At 47.4% G+C, this 16,074-nt stretch overlaps 1 long non-coding RNA gene across 1 annotated transcript in view; it reads left to right on the forward strand.

Moving 5' to 3' along the window:
- Positions 1 to 16,074, forward strand: part of LOC144805407 (uncharacterized) — a 288,842-nt gene that overhangs the window by 103,555 nt on the left and 169,213 nt on the right. The window lies entirely within an intron of this gene.

Consider the following 16,074-nt stretch of genomic DNA (forward strand, 5'->3'; position numbering starts at 1 on the left):
TTCAGTTGGTGAGTCCGATTAACTACAGTACGATGGGGTTAGTCCGCAGTCCACCTCCTATGTGTGCTAGGGGCTGGGAATTTGAAGACATGTATTTAATGAGATGTAATTATGTCACTGCCTATGTCGATGCAATGTATCTGTGACCTGTTATTCCAAGTCATTAATTATATATGAAGAGTATTGATGTTATGTTCCTTGATCACTACTGATTATTTTCAAATGGATCTGCTTTATTGCTATTATGCCCCCCCCTCTGGAGATTGATATAATGCAGAGAAGTTAGAGGAGGTACCGGAAGTTTGGTTTGTTGTTCTCTCGTAATTCAACTGGCCATTGATTTATACTGTATACTTATATTGTGGTATAAGATGTTCATTGACAATTGTGCATTAAGTAAAACCAATAAACAAATAACAAAAACAAGTGTGCTCTTGATGCAGCAGAGACGGCCTCTAGGGCCTTTAACACTAGCATGTTACTCAGACAACATGTTTGGTTGCACATTTCTGGCTTCAAACTGGAGGTAAAAACAACTATCCTCAACCAGCTGTTCAATCAGCAACAACTTTTTGGACCGGCTGTAGACACCAAAAAATTGAAAAAGGACACGGAGACTGCTAAATCCATGGGAGCATTACAGTCTCTCCATCCATACGTGGTTCCTTTCGCCGCTCCTTCTACAGAGGATAATCCAAGAACATTGGTACAGACACTACTTCCTCTTCATACAAAAACACCACACAAACATTGTGAAGAAGTACAATTCAATAGTAGGTTGATAAACAGGTTTCTTTATTCTTATTAAAGGAAGAAAGGATCTCATCCACAGCAGAGATGGGCAGGCAGCAACTGACACAGTCTAGTTCAGATTAGAACCATAACATGACTACCTCATCAGATTCTATGAATAACATTCTAGTCAGGGTAAGTGTAGAAGTAAACATAGAGAAGGATACCACACACCTTCCCCTGAATACAAAAAAAACAATCAAAACTATTTCAAAATATAATCATTTAGGGCATTAGGAACACGACATACACGCATACTTTTCCTGATGGGAACATTTGACACTATATCAGATTTGGGATGTACACATTTCTTGGCCAAGTTGCCGTTCGTAGCTTGCTTCCGTGTCAAACCTAAAGAGGGAGCAATGCGATTCAAATTCCAGATTCTCCCATCATTCAATTTAACAGCATTACGAAACAACTTTGAAACAACAAAAGGAGAAGAAAACTTAGGACCCGAGGATCTGAGTGGAAGACGAACCCTCACCTGATCACCAACACAAACCTTGGTGGGAGAGACAGCATGTCTGCTATCAAAGTTCTCTTTTCGCATCTCAGATTTCACTTTCTGCTTCAGTACATGATCCTCGTTGAAAGTCCTAGTTTCTACCCCCAAATTCCTCATCCAAGTTTGAAATAAAGATGTGTTTGGAGTGCGACCACGAAAAAGTACAAAAGGTACCTCACCTGTGGAGGAATGTGGCGTAATTCTATAGATCATGACTCTCTCCATCAGATTATCCTTCCAATCAGAACCCTGGTCTTTAGAAATCTGAATGGATTCTTTAAGGACCCGGTTAAACCTTTCCACCATACCGTTACTTTCTGGATGGTAAAGTGAACAACGCTTGTGTTTAACCCCTTTACTAGCTAAAAAATCCTCCATCTCTTTTGAAACCAACTGTACCCCGTTATCAGTAAGGATGGTTTCAGGAAACCCCTCCCTACTGAACACCTCACGTAAAAACTTGACTACATCTTTAGTCTCAATGTTTTGAGTGATTTTTATCTCTGGCCAACGAGAGAACATGTCTACCATGACCAAGACATACCGTTGAGAGTTGCTCCCTGAAGAAATAGGACCTAGGATGTCCAAAGCGACATCTTGCCAGCAACGCACAGGGACATCCCTAATAACCATTGGTTGTGTTCTTGTTTTACAAACCTTATCAGAGGAGTTGCATTCCATGCAATCACGAATCATACGCTCCACAAGAAGGTCAATACCCGGCCACCAGAAGTGCAAACGTATCCTTTCTTTAGTTTTGGAAATACCTTGATGACCTTGGTGAGCCAAGAGAAGAATTTTTTCCCTGATCAAAGAAGGTGGTATGAGTCGAGTGCCTCTCCACAACAAACCATCCTTCAAAGATAACTCATCTTTGACGTTCCAATATCTCTTGGCACCATCGCTCAGATTCCTGAGACATGGCCAACCATCACTCACCAACTTACAGACCTCTTGTAACTCGGGATCCGCACATATTGCATCCCTCCAATCACACTCCTGAACAACTCCTTCTACAACCTCACACACCTTAAACTCATCAATCTCCCATGAATCCTCAGATGATTCATCAATCTGATTACTTTGCTCCACTACCAACCTAGAGAGACAATCAGCAACCTTATTGTTAACCCCCGGTAAGTACTTCACTTCAAATTCGAATTCCTGGAGAGCAATAACCCATTTACAAATACGTGAGGAAATGGCATCTAGACCCTTCTTATAAAAAACCTCCTTCAGTGGCTTATGATCAGTGTGGACTACGAAAGCATTACCCCACAAGAACTTCTTCAATTTCTTGATGGCCCAATAGATACAAAGCGCCTCCTTTTCAATCACTGAGTATGACAATTCTGGACCAACTAAAGACCTTGACAAGAACAAGATGGTAACTTCTTTCCCATCTCTCACTTGTTTAAGCACGGCACCTAACCCACGGGAACTGGCATCTGTGACCAAAATAGAATTATTGTCAACATCAAAGCTACGTAATGAGGGAGCCAGACTTAGATCTTGTTTAACAAGTTCATATTCCTTTTGACAAACCTGAGACCACGAAAATCTCACACCCTTTTTTAACAACGCCCTCATGTTAGAGGTTTTATTGGCGAAGTGTGGTATGAATTTATTATAATATTCCGCCATACCTAAAAAGGTGACTAACTCCTCCCTAGACTTTGGCGTAGGCAAGCTATGTATGGTCTTCACCAACTTATCCTTAGGTTTAACTCCATCGGGAGTCAAGCAATGACCCAGATAGTCAATTTCAGTTAAATTAAATCTACATTTATTTTCTCTCAAAGTCAAACCCCTGCCTTCAAATCGTTCCAAGACAGACCTAACTCTTAAATCATGCTCTTCCTGTGATGAGCCAAAGACGAGTACGTCATCCTGATAAATTTTGACTCCCGTAATACCTCTCAATACATCTTCCATCACTCGCTGAAAAACGGAAGCTGCAGATATTAAACCGAAAGGCAGGCGAGTAAATTTAAATGTTCCTAAAGGCGTGATGAAAGTAGTGAAACCCATGGAAGTTTCATCAATCCTCACCTGATGGTATGCAGCCCTCAAGTCAAGAGTGGAGAACATACAGGCGTCCCCTAACTGAGTCAACATGGTGTTAATATTAGGAAGAGGGTATCTATCTGCCACGACCTCCCTATTGAGAGCCCTGAGGTCCACACAAAAACGAATCTCGCCTGAGGGTTTACGAGCTAAGACGACTGGCGAAACCCATTCACTCGCTTCAGTCTTAACAATGATCCCATCATTTAACAGTTTATCCAATTCTAACCGCATTGGTTCTTGCATGGCCAAAGGAACATTACGCACTTTACATGCCACCGGAATAGCATCTGTCTTTAAGACAATGTTATGAACATACCCAGTGAGACAACCAAGTTTGTCACTAAAAACTCTCTCAAACAGCTTACGCCAATCAGGAAAAGACCCAACATCCTTACACACCACAGAGGATTTTTGAACTGACAACCCAACATCCTTACATACATCAGGAGATTTTTGAATTGAGACCTTATTACAACCAGATGTAGATGGAGTCATAACCTTTAAGGAAGAAGAATTCCCCCCACCGTGAGACACTATATCCCTTAACACAATGCAAGGGTCCTCACCCGGAAATAAGGCAAGACGTAAATCCGCCTGATGAAACCAACTTAAAATGCTGTCACCCCTACATGAGATGTAGATTTTACCTGCAGTGAGTCGTCCTTTGTAGTCGATATGACCAATGAAGTAACCCACGATTTTTATGGGCTTTCTACCATAGGCCAATGGCCTTATGTCGGGTTTAAAAACTTTCACTTTACCCAACAGATTTTCATCAAAGAAAGTTTCCGGAATTAAGGTAATCTTTGCCCCTGAATCAAATAACATTTTGACTTCACACTTATTAATGTAAACTACATGAATGGCACCCTTACATTTTTTTCCATCGGATAAGGATACCTCCGCACAGTCTGAATCAGGATCCCAGTCATCATCAAATATAGAAATTTCCTCACAAAGTAATTCATCAGAATCAGAGTCAGAGTCATCCTCAACCAATACCTCCTTAACTTTTTTTTTTTTTTAATTACTTGAGACCTGCAAGCTTTAGAGAAATGTCCTACTTTACCACAATTATTGCATTTAGAAAACAAGGCAGGACATGACCTATCATTAGCTAAATGATCAAAGGCATTGCATCGGAAACACTTTAACTTAGAATTGGTAGAGACTCTTGAAAAATCATGAGAAGAAGAAGGTGTATTGTACCCCTTCTTAGAGGTTTTGGAAGTTGATCTCGGGTCTGATCTCTCTGTATATTTGTTTTTATTAACCACAAAAACCTTTTCCTCCGAGATCTCCTTCTGTTTTTTAAAAACTTTCACACATGCGTCCGAGTGTTCTAGTCTTTTGGCTATAGCAATTACTTCGTCTAAGTTAGGATCATCTTTCTGCCACAGTTCGTCCTTAACTTTTTCTAAGCAACAACCTAGCATGAATTGGTCACGCAGCCTTTCCTCTAAGGAACCATCAAATTTGCAAGTGGCAGCTAACTTTCGCAAAGCCGTGACATAAGTTTCAATTGACTCTTCTTCTTTCTGCATGCGTCTGCCAAAGTGGTACCTTTCTAAAATGGTACTCACTTTTGGTAGATAGTGCTTGTCTAGCTTTTTAAGGTTAACGTCGAATTCATTTAAATTATTAGCCTCTTCAGTAGTTAACTCAGGCAAATGCTCAAATACATCCTGCCCTTCAGAGCCTAAGCAGTGCATTAGTAGCGCAGATTTTCTCTCCGCAGAAAGAGAAGTGCCACATACTCTAGCATAATTTAAAAATACCTTTTTCCATTTAGACCAGCGAATAGGTGGATCCCCTGGTTTTGAAAGGAAGAAGGGTGCGGCTGTGACGTTCTGCATAACTTTGGCAATTAAATAAAATATAAAGGTAAAAGAGGAACAAGTATATTATGCAAAATAAGGTGACGTCAACTTAAGTATTAATAAGTCACAAATATCAAATGTAAACCTACTATGCAAACAAGATGACGTCCATTCAAATAGACTTAAATATTAAATGTAACCATACCCTGCAAATGAAAATTATTAGTAGCAGAGACTGTAAAAGAAACAATTGAACATGAAGAAATGCATTAAATGACAGTGAAGGCAATATACTTAGAAGAAGCTGAGTGTGTCAGCGCAGAAGAAGCTGAGTAAGACAGCTGAGATAACACACATAGAAGAAGCTGAGTGTGTCAGCGCAGGTAACACACATGGAATAAGCTGAGTGTGTCAGCGCAGAGGAAGTTGATTGTGTCAGAACCAATGTTTCAGAGAGACTTGTAGGTGTCTTTAAGTCTGCAGCAGTAAGCGTTTTTTTTTTTTTTTTTATTTAAAACGCTATTGTCTCTTTGCTTTTCGCTATTACCTCTTTGGTTGAAGTATACACTGCCCGTGAAAGATTTGCTGAAATCCGATTGCCCAGGAGTAGAAGCGCAGTCACTAAAGCGCCAGTGAAGAAACACTCGATAATCCTGTTGTCACGGAAGATCAACGTTGCTAAGGAACGAGGCTCACTGTGATGTCAGACGCAGCGACGTCTGAAGCGTGGCAAATGAAAAGCAAGGTGACTTGAGACGTCTAAGACGCGCGTATGTAGAAGCGTCACTGCGTGTCAGAGAACGAAGGGGAAGCCGGTAATGGAGCGATGGAGCGTGAGGGCGCGCAGGTGCAGCGATGGAGCGTGAAGGCGCGCAGATGCCGGTATTTATTTTCAAACAGTACATAGGCTGAGAGCAAGAGAGAACATCCACAGGGCCCCAACCGTATTTGCGTTGAAACAGAGAGACGGTGGGAAGGCACTGTATGCAGCAAGTGTCTCAATCCAGTATTTAAAAAATTAGACGCATCGAGTATAAAGCGTTATAGACGGCAGGCATCACGCTTCACTCCAATGAACAGTCCAGCACTTCACTCCTACGAACAGCCCAGCGCATTAATAAAGAGTTAGTGTACTAGCACTTTAGCTAGAGAGTCAGTGAATTACCGCTTCCGTTTATAAATAAACGAGCAAATTGTAATAAATGCAAAGAGGCAGGCACAAGAATAGAGAAAGCACTTGAAGAAGTTTGCTGCTTTAAAATTATATGAAGAGCAGACAGATAGCATCAAGCCTCAGGCGAATGTCTAAATTAAGCCAAAATGGTGCAATTAAACAAAGTCTTGTAACGCTGCCAGGCTTTAGAGTCAATATGTGCCAAAAATACCTTGAGTAGAGGCTTGGTGTTGAGATCCTTTTCAGTGATGTTTTCTGTTTAAGTGAAAATTTCCTTTATGAAGATAAAGTTGATTGTAGAAGGGAACCTTCACCAGCATCCCGTCCTCGTCGCCAATGTGAAGAAGTACAATTCAATAGTAGGTTGATAAACAGGTTTCTTTATTCTTATTAAAGGAAGAAAGGATCTCATCCACAGCAGAGATGGTCAGGCAGCAACTGACACAGTCTAGTTCAGATTAGAACCATAACATGACTACCTCATCAGATTCTATGAATAACATTCTAGTCAGGGTAAGTGTAGAAGTAAACATAGAGAAGGATACCACAAACATCTTCCAGTAGGGGATATTTTAGAGGTGGATACAGGGAAAGTAACAACAAAGGGAGAGGTTGAGGTAACAGCAACACTCGCACCTCCCCGGCTAGTAAGCAGTGACTTTCCTCCAGCCCATTCCACTCCGGTCGGAGGGAGACTATCACAGTTCCTACCTGTCTGGAATTCCATCACTATGGACAAGTGGGTAAGACATATTATCCAGTATGGTTACTGCCTGGAACTTTCTGCTACTCCCCTCAACTTACCACCCAAACAGCCTCCAATGTCCGGGGAACATCTAACACTCCTCAAACAAGAAGTTCTTTCACTGCTTCAAAAGCACGCAATAGAACCAATTCCCATACAGCATCAAGGAACAGGGGTTTACTCCCTGTATTTCCTAATCCCCAAAAAAGACGGGACTCTAAGACCAATACTGGACCTCAGACCTCTCAATTTCTACGTTCAATCAGATCATTTTCACATGATCACAAGGTCCTTCCACTACTTCAAAGAGGCGACTTTCTTGCCACCCTTGATCTCAAGGACTCCTACTTCTATATTCCCATACACCCTGCTCACAGGAAATACCTAAGATTCACAGTGGACGGCCAGCATTATCAGTTCAAGGTCCTTCCATTTGGGGTGACTACAGCACCCAGGGTGTTCACAAAGTGCCTTGCAGTAGTAGCAGCGCACTTAAGAAGGCAGCAAATCCACGTATTTCCATACCTGGACAACTGGCTCATAAAAGCCAAGTCATACAGCCTTGGGGATCACACTACTTAGGGATCACACTAAACTACAGCAAGTCACACTTTCAACCCTCCTACATACATCAGTATCTAGGAGCTACAATATACACTTGCAAAGCTCTAGCATACCCCAATCCAGCCAGGATAGCCAGCATGCAAACCCTCATCACCCAGTTTCAGTCTCAACACTCTCTCCCAGCACAAGTGTTTATGCAGCTAATAGGCGTGATGGTCTCTTACATTTTCATCGTACGTCACTGACGCAATACTTCAGATGTACCCTTTACAAGAATGTTTGGCATGTCAGTGGAATCAGGCTCAGGGACAACTTACAGATCTGATGTTGGTAGACAGCCAAACACATCGCTCTCTGCAGTGGTGGAACACAGTAAACCTTTCCAAAGGACGGCCGTTCCTAGAGCCAGTTTCACAAATAGTGCTAACAACAGATGCATCACTCACCGGCTGGGGAGCCCATCTCCTAAATCATACAATTCAGGGCAAGTGGACCACTCAACAAAAAGCGCTCCACATCAATCACCTAGAACCATTGGCAATATTTCTAGTTCCAAGTACATCTTCTCAACAAGGCTGCCTTAGTCCCGATGGACAATATGACAGCAATGTACTACATACAAAAGCAAGGAGGAACACATTCTTTGCAGCTGTCGCACCTAGCACAAAGTATATGGAGGTGGGCCATTACACAAAACATATATCTCCTGGCAGAACATCTTCCAGGAGTAAACAATCAGATAGCGGATCTGTTAAGTCGTCAGACTCAACAAATACTCAAATGGGAACTTCATCCACAAGTCCTTCAACCTTTCTTCCAAATGTGGGGCCTACCAGACATAGATCTGTTCGCCACACACTCAAATGCAAAATGCCACACCTTCGCTGCCAGGTTCCCAAACCCATTGTCCAAGGGCAATGCAATATGGATGAACTGGTCAGGGAGATTTGCATACGCTTTTCCGCCACTCCCACTCATCCCACTAGTAGTACGCAAGCTCAAACAGCAGTCTCTCAAGATGATCCTGGTTGCTCCCACATGGGCACGGCAACCATGGTTCACAACACTCCTCGAACTCTCAATAGTTCCACACCAAAAACTACTCTGTCCCCAAAACTGCTGACGCAGAACAATGGAGAGATAAGGCACCCAGATCCAGCACAATTGAATCTAGCAATCTGGCTCCTGAAATCTTAGAGTTCGGTTACCTGAACCTCCCACGGACTGTATGAATATTATTAAAGAAGCCAGACGCCCCACTACTAGAGCTTGCTATGCAGCTAAATGGAAAAGATTTTTCATTTACTACAATAACAACAAAATTGACCCATTAGATGCTTCAATTCAGAACATTATTTGCTATTTACTACATCTACAAAGATGAAATCTTGCATACTCATCAATCAGATTACATCTAGCTGCTCTTGCAGCCTACTTACAAAACAGGCAACATTTGTCATTGTTTAGGGTACCTGCTATCAAAGCCTTCATGGAAGGCCTTAAAAGAATAATTCCAACCAGACTGCCACCATCTCCAGTGTGGAAACTAAACAATGTTCTTACTAGGCTCACGGAAGGGCAGGTGTTCGGCGGTGTGGAGGGTGTCGTCTGTGTTGTTGGCGACCTTGAGGGACGATGGCTATTCCTCCTGTTCCATTGGCGCGATCCCTGCGGGTGATCTTGTAGCCTTCCGGGATGGCTATGGCGATGTAGGGCGCCGAGGAGTCATTCCTCCAGGTCTCAGTCAGGAAGGCCATGTCTGGGGCGGAGGTGTGGAGCAGATCCCAGAGCTCGACGGCATGTTTGCGTGTGGATCGGGTGTTGAGTATGCAGCGGAGGTGGTTGGGTCCAGTCCTTGGACGTTTGGTGGTTCTGTCGCAGGTGAAGCTGCATGTGCGGCAGGAGAAAGGTCACGGGTCCGTTTTGGGGTGGCCTGGAAGCAAGTGTGGTTTTGGCCGGCGTTGAGTGCGTGGAGGCTGTTTGCGACGTAGTGGAGTATGGTGCTGTGGTGTTTGCGGGGTTCTGGCACTGGGCGCGGTCCAGGCGCAGACGGGCTAGCCTTAGGCACGCCAGAGGCGCGGCACGGCCGCCCAGCTGCCGCCATTTCCACTTTGGGGCGATGATGATCTAGGGGATGGGGAGGCAACAATGACCCTTTTACAGACCCAGGTTGTCTGGTGTGCATTCGTGGAGCCATATTTTCTCCAGTTTCCGGCATGCGCGTTTGGAGGTCTGGAGCTCGTCGTGAACCAGGTGGCTCTCTTGCTGGCATGGCTGTTGGAGGGTTTCTTGAGCAGGGCGAGGGTGTTGGCGCTGTCGTCGGTCCACTGTCTGAGGTTGCGGGCTGCTGCATCTGGGTTGGTGAGGTCGGTGGGTGGGTTCTGGTCGAGGGTGGTGATCAGCCGGTCTTCACTGACTTTCCTCCAGCAGCAGCGAGGCATCTGTTGGGTGCGGTGGGGCGTGGTTGGTTTCTTGAAGGTGAAATGAATGCAGCGTTGGTCGGTCCAGTGGAGTTCGGTGGAGTGGTTAAAGGCGACGTGGGTGCCTGTGGGGAAGACAGGGTCCAGTATGTGGCCGGCGGCGTGGGTGGGTTCAGTGGTGAGTTGTTTGAGGCCGAAGTTGGCGAGGATGTCGATCAGGGTGGCAGAGTTGGCGTTGTTGTTGTTCTCGAGGTGGAATTTCAGGTCCCTGAGGAGGATGTAGTCCGTGGAGGCGAGTGCGTGGGTGCTGGCGAGGTTGGCGATGGAGTCGCTGAACTGAGCCCAGGGTCCGGGGGGGTCTGTAGATGAGTGTTCCTCTGAGGGTGGTGTTGGGGTCGGTGTGGATCCGGAAGGGCAGGTGTTCGGCGGTGTGGAGGGTGTCGTCTGTGTTGTTGGCGACCTTGAGGGTGGACTTGTGGACGATGGCTATTCCTCCTGTTCCATTGGCGCGATCCCTGCGGGTGATCTTGTAGCCTTCAGGGATGGCTATGGCGATGTCGGGCGCCGAGGAGTCATTCCTCCAGGTCTCAGTCAGGAAGGCCATGTCTGGGGCGGAGCGGTCGAGCAGATCCCAGAGCTTAACGGCATGTTTGTGTGTGGATCGGGTGTTGAGTATGCAGCGGAGGTGGTTGGGTCCAGTCCTTGGAGGTTTGGTGGTTCGGTCGCAGGTGAAGCTGCATGTGCGGGAGGAGAAAGGTCCGCGGGTCCGTTTTGGGGTGGCCTGGAAGCAGGTGTGGTTTTGGCCAGCATTGAGTGCGTGGAGGCTGTTTGTGACGTAGTGGAGTATGGTGTTGTGGCATTTGCGGGGTTCTGGCACTGGGCGCGGTCTAGGCGCAGACGGGCTTGACTTAGGCATGCCAGCGGCGCGGCGCGGCCACCCAGCTGCCGCCATTTGCCACCATAGGTTGATGATGATCTAGGGGATGGGGAGGCAACAATGACCCTTTTACAGACCCAGGTTGTCTGATGTGCATTCGTGGAGCCATATTTTCTCCAGTTTCCGGCATGCGCGTTTGGAGGTCTGGAGCTCGTCGGTGAACCAGGTGGCTCTCTTGCTGGCGTGGCTGTTGGAGGGTTTCTTGAGCGGGGCGAGGGTGTTGGCGCAGTCGGCGATCCACTGTCTGAGGTTGCGGGCTGCTGCATCTGGGTTGGTGGGGTCGGTGGGTGGGTTCTGGTCGAGGGTGGTGATCAGCCGGTCTTCAGTGACTTTGCTCCAGCAGCAGCGAGGCATCTGTTGGGTGCGGTGGGGCGTGGTTGGTTTCTTGAAAGTGAAATTAATGCAGCGGTGGTCGGTCCTGTGGAGTTCGGTGGAGTGGTTAAAGGCGACGTGGGTGCCTGTGGGGAAGACAGGGTCCAGCATGTGGGTGGGTGCAGTGATGAGTTGTTTGAGGCCGAAGTTGGCGAGGATGTCGATCAGGGTGGCAGAGTTGGCGTTGTTATTGTTCTCGAGGTGGAATTTCAGGTCCCTGAGGAGGAAGTAGTCCGTGGAGGCGAATGCGTGGGTGCTGGCGAGGTCGGCGATGGAGTCGCTGAACTGAGCCCAGGGTCTGGGGGGTCTGTAGATGAGTGTTCCTCTGAGGGTGGTGTTGGGGTCGGTGTGGATCCGGAAGGGCAGGTGTTCGGCGGTGTGGAGGGTGTCGTCTGTGTTGTTGGCGACCTTGAGGGTGGACTTGTGGACGATGGCTATTCCTCCTGTTCCATTGGCGCGATCCCTGCGGATGATCTTGTAGCCTTCCGGGATTGCTATGGCGATGTCGGGCGCCGAGGAGTCATTCTTCCAGGTCTCAGTCAGGAAGGCCATGGGCGCGGTCCAGGCGCAGACGGGCTTGCATTAGGCACGCCAGCGGCACGGCACGGCTGCCCAGCTGCCGCCATTTGCCACCATAGGTTGATGATGATCTAGGGGATGGGGAGGCAACAATTACCCTTTTACAGACCCTGATCCCCAACAGAGGTACCACAGGACGACGGGGACCATGATGATGACCCGGTAGACCCTCCAGACCGCCCTGATCCCTAGGCATACCCAACAGAGCCATCTCCCCTAGATGACAATATTGGCTTTAGTCAGTTGGTAAATAGGGCAGCTACATACCGTGGTGTTTCAATGCATTCAGACCCTGCAGAGGAGGACTTTCTAATAGACACTTTTGAGCAGTCACTAAAGACTTAAACATACCTCTGACATATTTAAAGACCCTGTTAGGGCTAGAATTCTCAATCCGAGAATTGCCAAAAAATATAAACCTCCTCTCAATGATCCTGCCTACCTCAAAGGTCAATTCCCTTTAGATTCCCTGGTGGTAGCTTACGCTAGAAAACGGGGTAATTCTCAGACCTCTGTTGAGGCACCACCTCCGGACAAGGAGTCTAAATTATTAGATGCTTCTGGCAAACGAGTTGCTGCTCAAGCAGCTAATCACTGGTTGTAGGAAGGTGGCTACCTGACTATGGTTACCCCAGATTTTTTGCCTGTGTTTAGCTGGTTTTTTGACTTAGTTGACCTGGTTCCCTGCTAATCAGGGCCCCAGGCCATCTGCTCTCTCTGTAAAATGGATTCCATGTACCCTAGGTACATACCAATTGGAAATGGACTCCTTGTCAGCCCCTGTAGAATGCACTATAGGTGCACAGGGCACAGGAGCCACTAAGGCCTACCAGGGGCTGCAGCATATCTTTTGCCACCCCTGGCTGGTTCTTAAATTGACACAACTGGCTGATCACTCAGCTGGGGTAAGGTGGTGTACACACCCCTTGCTTAGATATAGTATACCTATGTCTAAACCTATATCTGGACACATGTAAACCTGTGAGCCACTCCTATAGACAGGCCTCACCAATCCTGGAGGCTGGGTGCATGGTTTTTATGTGAGATGGAGCTCTAGCATGAGCTGAGCCTGTCTGCAGCCGTCGGGAACAAATCCCTAAGCTGTTTCAGGATAATGCCATACCATATACTATTAAGTGCCTTATAATCCTCGCGGTTATTTAGCAACTCTGGTTTGGCTTTATCAAAACATGTCGTGTAAGGTGTCATACGCTTTGGAATACCATCCCCTCGCCAGTTCTGGCGACGGGGATGGCATTCCACCCCTCTAGAGGGGTAAGACATGTTACTTCACTTTAATGCGGTTGATTTCTCCAAAGGCCTTAAGATCCACAAAATGGATGCCTCTGCCACAGACAAATGTCTGGACCCCTGGAGCTGACCGAAACCCAGTCAAGGGGGTCCTGGACAAAGGGTTTCCTGTCACAGGAGGGTGTCACCGCCCTCCAGACAGGAGATAGTGTATTGTAGCAGGGAGGTTTGAAAGAAACCAGACACTGCCTGGGGCGCACAAGGCTGCCCCTTGCATAATCCGGCCAAACCGGTTCTGGGGCACTCCAGCCCTCGTGCCAGGGCGGCCTGGATCAAAGGAAGGGGGTGTAACCACCCACTTCCTGGGTCCCACCCATAGGAGGGGACCTAGCAGGTAATCACGCCCACCAGATTCGAATAAGAGTGGGAGCAGTGCCAATGCACATCAGATTTCCTGGAAGAAACATTTGAAACGATATTCTGGACCCTTCGCCCTCCATCTCAACGTGGAAGCCCGAAGAATCTCCCTTGTGGTCAAGGAGTGACCACCCTGCAGCAGCAGGCACCATCCAGCCCTCGACGTCTACTTAGTTGCAGTTCCCGCCGGAACTCGAGCGACTGAGATCGACGAGATCAAGCCTGCCCAGCTTCTAACAGCCCGATCCACAGTCCCTGCAAAGCTGAGACCCGTGGAGGCGACCGGAAGCGTGGGGCACGCCATCTTGAAGTGACCACGAGACGCTGACCGTGCAGCCCACGAGTGACCCTCGAAGCTGTGCACCGGGGTTTGAGAAGCCCCCACCCTGAGCTACTCCTGAGCCGAAGTTCAGCCCTCCACACTCGACGAGTGCTGCGTGGGGCCCTTTGGCACGATTTGGCTCAACGCGTTGGCCCGGTCACTTGCCAGCTGGCTTGTGGTCCCTGTGCCGACGAACTACCGAAGAAGACTCGTGAATCTGGTTGCTCCAGATCCACACCAGCTCCCCTGAAAAGGAGCCCCGACTCTGACCTTCCTGGTCCGAGTGAGAAGCAATCTTCCGATCCTGCGTGGATTGCTCTTACCAAGGCTTGTTTGCTCCAAACCTGAAGCCGACTGCACCGACGGTGAGAGCCTGCGTGGGACAGATCGTGACCTGCTCCTGGACGTCGCAGATGCCCCAGAGCCCACGTGACAGCGGAGAGAAGCTCCTCGACGACCACCTGATTGCGCCCGACATTGCCTGGTTCCGTCCTGGTTCCACCCTGGTCACTGCTGAGTGACCCAGACTCTGTCCCCTCTGCTTTCAGGTACTCTACAACTTGAGTCCACCCTTGGACTCCACCGGACACTTCGTCTTCACCCTGCCTGCAGCCCTTTCAGCTCCAAGCACCAAGAGCCTGCGTGTCAAAACCCGACGCCACTTCGACCCTGTGCACCCACTTCCTGTGGGTGAGGTAACTTTGCTCCGCCGGTGTTCCCACACTGGTGCACACCTCTAGGGTCTGTGTGTTAAGTTTTGTTCCTCTAGGTTCAGCGGAAGTGTCCTTAAACTTTAACTATTTGACTTTTACGCACCATTGGTTAACATTGGTGCATGCGTGCGCTTTCCGCACATCTCCCGAATCCCGAGGGCCATTCCCGACTTCAGCATTGCTTGTCCTGACTGCTCCCAGCGATTCCCTAGGCCCTAGGCCTAACCACTGTTCGAGTGGCCTCTCTTATACCACTTGTTTAGTATATGGTTTGAGTGGCCCCCCGCCCTCATCCATAATTGTGCAACTTGTATGTTTAAACAGTGCTTTTTGATTTAACGCTTGTGCCCCTTTATTCATAAAGAATACTGGGGATTGTTTTTAGTAATAAATACATATATTTTTATAATATATACTTGTGTGGTGTCCTTTCATTTGGTATTACAGGATTGTATGTGGTAAAACAGCTCGCTTAACACGACCTCTTAAGTTAAGCCTTTAGGCTGCTTAGTCCATGCTACCCCTAGGATAGCTTGTCTAATAAGGTTGACTTACAACCAGACACCATAAGGGGATTGTTTGGTCAGGTAGTAGGTGGTTCCAGAATTGGAAACATCCCCTACCAGGCCAACTTCTCACATTGGTGAGCAGCGGTGCGGATTTGAGCTTGCTGTTGTTTTACCATTGCAATCTTTATATCAAATTGAAAGATCACATCAAGTACCTCTAGGTACATATAAAATCAAAAGCTTAGCATATTAAGTTCTACTGAACTTAGTAGTTGTAGGTTGAAGGGAGTAGCACACCCCTGACTACAACTCACTAGCAAGGTCCAGTAGGAAAACACTTAGTGTAGGTAAGTGCACCACTTACACCTCACTAGTAACCATGTCTGACACAGGAAAGGCCTCAGGGTCTAGTCCTGTGACAGTTGACCCTACCCAGGCAACTTTTGGATATGACAAACTAACCCGCAGAGACTTGATTGCCTTGTGCAAAGCAAGAGGGTTAAAAAGGGGCAGAAGCCCCACCTGCCTAATCCTGGTAGAAATCCTAGAACAGGATGACTTAGAGAAGGCAAAAGCAGCTTCCCTAGATACAGGAACTGGAGGGAACCCCCCTGCAGTTGATCCCCTTGAAGAGGAGGATGATGATGACTTGGATGAGGACTCAGATGTTGAGGACTTAGGAGTACAGGATCAGGGTAGCCAGGTTCCAGTTGGTAGGCTTAGCCAGGCCAACTTGGACCTACTGGGGAATGGAGAGGGCCAGCACCTCCCCAGAACCCAACATATGATTCTCCCAGGCAACAGAAGAGTGAGATCTCCCTCAGGGGACTCTCATCTTTCTAGTGCCTCCAGAGAATCAGAGAGAGGCATGAGTGCTTCTC

The sequence above is a fragment of the Lissotriton helveticus genome (genome assembly GCF_964261635.1).
Source record: "Lissotriton helveticus chromosome 1_1 unlocalized genomic scaffold, aLisHel1.1 SUPER_1_unloc_1, whole genome shotgun sequence".
NCBI lineage: Eukaryota > Metazoa > Chordata > Amphibia > Caudata > Salamandridae > Lissotriton > Lissotriton helveticus.